Source organism: Oncorhynchus masou, chromosome 30 (genome assembly GCF_036934945.1).
Source record: "Oncorhynchus masou masou isolate Uvic2021 chromosome 30, UVic_Omas_1.1, whole genome shotgun sequence".
Taxonomy (NCBI): domain Eukaryota; kingdom Metazoa; phylum Chordata; class Actinopteri; order Salmoniformes; family Salmonidae; genus Oncorhynchus; species Oncorhynchus masou.
The window spans coordinates 69,020,503-69,025,990 of NC_088241.1; positions in this window are offsets into that span (position 1 = coordinate 69,020,503).

Sequence of the window (5,488 nt, forward strand, 5' to 3'; positions counted from 1 at the left end):
AATACTTTCCCGAGGCACTGTATGCATTAACTCTTCCTGTTTCACCTGGGAAGCATACGGACGGACACCTTTAGGTTACCATAGGCCGAGTAAGTAGTGTGTTGTTGTTGTCGATAGCATTATTCATGTGGGTGCTATCTCTGTGTGAGTGGCAGCTCGTAGCTCTGCTCAGCCTCAGGCCTGTTTAATTAATTTGGCTGCAGTAAGTGATACTATGTTCCTGCTATTTTTCTTGATTTTTTTGAGTTTGGTACAATATGTTTGTATGTGATTGTTAATATGACGGTTTCCCCCACTGAAGGCCTCGGTCCAATAGGTTCGCCTCATGTCTACAATAGATAGAAATACTGTTTCAATATCCTTGGTCTCCCCTCACTAATAATGACCACGTACCTTTCAAACGATCCCCCCCCCCACACTCTTCCCAACCAGCAAATCAAGAACTCCGCGACACAGTTTGAGGATATTTTTCAATTAAAGTATAGAACTGTAATGTGTAATGTTTTGGATCATTGTCTTGTTGGAAGACAAATCTCCGTCCCAGTCTCAGGTCTTTTGCAGACTCCATCAGGTTTTCCTCCAGAATGGTCCTGTATTTGGCTCCATCCATCTTCCCATCAATTTTAACCATCTTCCCTGTCCCTGCTGAAGAAAAGCAGGCCCAAACCATGATGCTGCCACCACCATGTTTGACAGTGGGTATGGTATGTTCAGGGTGATGAGCTGTGTTGCTTTTACGCCAAACATAACGTTTTGCATTGTTGCCAAAAATTTCAATTTTGGTTTCATCTGACCAGAGCACCTTCTTCCACATGTTTGGTGTGTCTCCCAGGTGGCTTGTGGCGAACTTTAAACGACACTTTTTATGGATATCTTTAAGAAATGGCTTTCTTCTTGCCACTCTTCCATAAAGGCCAGATTTGTGCAATACATGACTGATTGTTGTCCTATGGACAGAGTCTCCCACCTCAGCTGTAGATCTCTGCAGTTCATCCAGAGTGATCATGGGCCTCTTGGCTGCATCTCTGATCAGTCTTCTCCTTGTATGAGCTGAAAGTTTAGAGGGACGGCCAGGTCTTGGTAGATTTGCAGTGGTCTGATACTCCTTCCATTTCAATATTATCGCTTGCACAGTGCTCCTTGGGATGTTTAAAGCTTGGGAAATCTTTTTGTATCCAAATCCGGCTTTAAACTTCTTCACAACAGTATCTCGGACCTGCCTGGTGTGTTCCTTGTTCTTCATGATGCTCTCTGCGCTTTTAACGGACCTCTGAGACTATCACAGTGCAGGTGCATTTATACGGAGACTTGATTACACACAGGTGGATTGTATTGATCATCATTAGTCATTTAGGTCAACATTGGATCATTCAGAGATCCTCACTGAACTTCTGGAGAGAGTTTGCTGCACTGAAAGTAAAGGGGCTGAATAATTTTGCACGCCCAATTTTTCAGTTTTTGATTTGTTAAAAAAGTTTGAAATATCCAATCAATGTCGTTCCACTTCATGATTGTGTCCCACTTGTTGTTGATTCTTCACAAAAAAATACAGTTTTATATCTTTATGTTTGAAGCCTGAAATGTGGCAAAAGGTCGCAAAGTTCAAGGGGGCCGAATACTTTCGCTAGGCACTGTATATATATGGCCTGGCAAAGCGGTTTTATGAATGAATGGAAGCTGAACGTTACTGTATTTGTTTTTTTACTCTCCTGGTCTCGGTTGGTCTCGGGAAGAAATTACAAGTCCTCACTGTCTAAGACTGAGTCATACCTAGTAAAAATGTATCTGACACCAAGACAAGACGGAGACACTGTGATCTAGAGACTAGGACTCCAGTACTGTTTTCAAAGAGGAAGGAAACTGCTCGGGGATTTCACCATGCAGCCATTATTGATTTTTAAACAGTAAGAGGTGTAATGGCTGTGAGGAAAGTGGATCAACAACGTTGTAGTTACTCCACAATACTAACCTAAAGAAGGAAGCCAGAATAACAAATAGACCAAAACATGCATCCTGTTTGAAAAAAAGCACTTAAGTAAGTAATACTGAAAATATTTGACAAAAAAATACACTTTTTTTCTGGAATAGAAAGTGTTATGTTTGGGTCAAATCCCCCAAAAATACATCATTGAGCAGCACTCTTCATGTTTTCAAGCAGGGTGGTGGCTGCACCAAGTTATGGGTATGCTTGTCATTGACAAGGTATAAGGAGTTTGTATGGATACAAATAATCAGAATAGAAAGTTTGAGCACAGGACAAATCCTGGAGGAAACCCTGTTTCAGTCTGCTTTCCAACAGACTCTGAGAGAAGATTTAACCTTTCAGCAGGACAATAACCTTCAACACAAGGTCAAATCTAAACTGGAGATCCTTAACAAGATGACATTGAACAATCGAGGTGTGCAAAGCTCTTAGAGACTTACCCAAAAACACTCAGCTCTGTAATTGTGGCCAAAGGTGATTTTACAAATAATTGACTGAGGTTAAAATTAAATATTTCTGTATTGCATTATCATTAAGTGTATTATTTTATGTGGTGGTTAGCAGGTACTCTGTATATTGTGTATGTGGTGGTTAGTTAGTATACTCTGTACATTGCTGTATGTGTTAGTTAGTATACTCTGTATATTATTGTATATGTTAGTTAGTATACTCTGTATATTGCTGTATGTGTTAGTTAGTATATTCTGTATATTAATGTATGTGGTGGTTAGTTAGTATGCTCGGTATATTGCTGTATGTGTTAGTTAGTATGCTCGGTATATTGCTGTATGTGGTGGTTAGTTAGTATGCTCGGTATATTGCTGTAGGTGTTAGTTAGTATACTCTGTATATTAATGTATGTGGTGGTTAGTTAGTAAACTCTGTATATTGCTGTATGTGTTAGTTAGTACAATATGTATTTTGCTTTCCCCAATCATGTTTCTCACTTTCACATTAAAGCTTATTAATAATGTGTTTTTCCAATATATATGAATCACTTTCATTTCACTAGCATCTGAACACAGCAAGTCACAATATATATGAATCACTTTCATTTCACTGCCATCTGAACACAGCAAGTCACAGTGCTTTCTATCTGTGTTTTACACTACATCACCTGCTGGTCCAACATCTCATTCCAAAATCATGGCCATTAATATGAAGTTGGTCCCCCCTTTGCTACTATAACAGCCTCCACTCTTCTGGGAAGGCTTTCCACTAGATGTAGGAACATTGCTGCTATAACAGCCTCCACTCTTCTGGGAAGGCTTTCCACTAGATGTTGGAACATTGCTGCTATAACAGCCTCCACTCTTCTGGGAAGGCTTTCCACTAGATGTTGGAACATTGCTGCTATAACAGCCTCCACTCATCTGGGAAGGCTTTCCACTAGATGTTGGAACATTGCTGCTATAACAGCCTCCACTCTTCTGGGAAGGCTTTCCACTAGATGTTGGAACATTGCTGCTATAATAGCCTCCACTCTTCTGGGAAGGCTTTCCACTAGATGTTGGAACATCGCTGCTATAACAGCCTCCACTCTTCTGGGAAGGCTTTCCACTAGATGTTGGAACATTGCTGCTATAACAGCCTCCACTCTACTGGGAAGGCTTTCCACTAGATGTTGGAACATTGCTGCTATAACAGCCTCCACTCTTCTGGGAAGGCTTTCCACTAGATGTTGGAACATTGCTGCTATAACAGCCTCCACTCTTCTGGGAAGGCTTTCCACTAGATGTTGTAACATTGATGCTATAACAGCCTCCACTCTTCTGGGAAGGCTTTCCACTAGATGTTGGAACATTGCTGCTAAAACAGCCTCCACTCTTCTGGGAAGGCTTTCCACTAGATGTTGGAACATTGCTGCTATAACAGCCACCACTCTGTGGGAAGGCTTTCCACTAGATGTTGGAACATTGCTGTGATAACAGCCTAAAACCATCACAGTCACCTAATAATCCCCAGTTTACCATTGGCTCTCTCATCCCCTCCTCTCCCTGTAACTATTCCCCAGGTTGTTGCTGCAAATGAGAACATGTTGTCACTCATCTTACCTGGTAAAATAATGGATTCAAAAAAAGAAGTTTCCCTCCGCAGATTGCATGGCTGTGTGCTTGATTTTAGACAGCTGTCAGCAACGGCTGAAATAGCCAATGGCACTAATTTGTAGTAATGTCCTCATACTTTTGTAAACACAGTGGTTCTGTCTTTACAAGTTGCAGCGTACTGCAGCACAGCTTGCGGGGTGCCTCAGAATTTGTGATTTAAGTGTCGACCATTGGTGCCAGAATGACGCAATTTACCACAATCTGCCACTATCTACCACAATCTGCCACTATCTACCACAAACGGTCACGGCAAAAGCTCAAAACTTTTAAAAGAAGAAACACTGTATCTCCCAGTGAATGAAGTAAATTTAATCTCACTGTAGAGACTAACATTAATGATTCATTAAAGATACAAAAGTCTCCTAATTGCCTCCACCATGTGTTGGAGGAGCTGCAGGCCTTGCGTGTTTCCTATGTTCCGGACTGGCTGGTTGAAACAATTATACCTTAATGAGGGAGAGCGAAAGGAGAGGAGAGGAATGGAGCTCTCCGTACAAGACATGATAAAAATTCATGCCTTTTTCATAATTAAGCCTCCAGAGCTTCTCGTCCGTCTCAAATTTCTGCTCTAGGCGATTCGGCAATAAAACAATTTCAAAAATCTTTCAAAAGCCACTCGTAGCATGATTTATACATGAATACATTTTTTTAAATATTATATAGCGATATTGAATATAGCAAAATAAGTGGCTGCTATTAGGACTAGATATCATACATACAATCACTGATAAGTCTTAAAAAAACAATTCTAAGACTTGTCATTTAGCAGGCACTTTTATCCAGAGTGACTTAAACTTTGTGTTTTCATCTTAATTTAGGGATAGGGGGCGGTATTTCGGAAGTTTGGATATCAGAGGTGCACAAAGTCAACTGCCTGTTACTCAGGCCCAGAAGCTAGGATATGCATATAATTGGTAGATTTGGATAGGAAACACTCCGAAGTTTCCAAAACTGTTAACATAATGTTTGTGAGTTTAACAGAACTGATATGACAGGTGAAAACCTGAGGAAAATCAATTCAGGAAGTGGGATAGTTTTGATGTGGGTACTTTTCAATTGAATGCCTGTATGCATGCAATGGACCCAGATTGAGTTGCTATGGCTTCCAATAGATGTCAACAGTCTTTAGACATTGTTTCATGCTTGTTTTCTGAAAAATGAGGAAGAATGAGACCATTTTGTCAGTGGACTGTAGAATGAAGCAGAGCTGGTTTGCACGTATGACCGATTGCGCGTCCTTCATTGTTTTTCCTTTCTCTTGAATACGCTATTGTCCGGTTGAAATATTATCGATTATTTAGACAATAAACAATCTGAGGATTAATTATTAACGTTGTTTGACATGTTTACCGGTACTGTTAGGATGTATTTGTCTGCATGTTGTGACCGCCTTGGA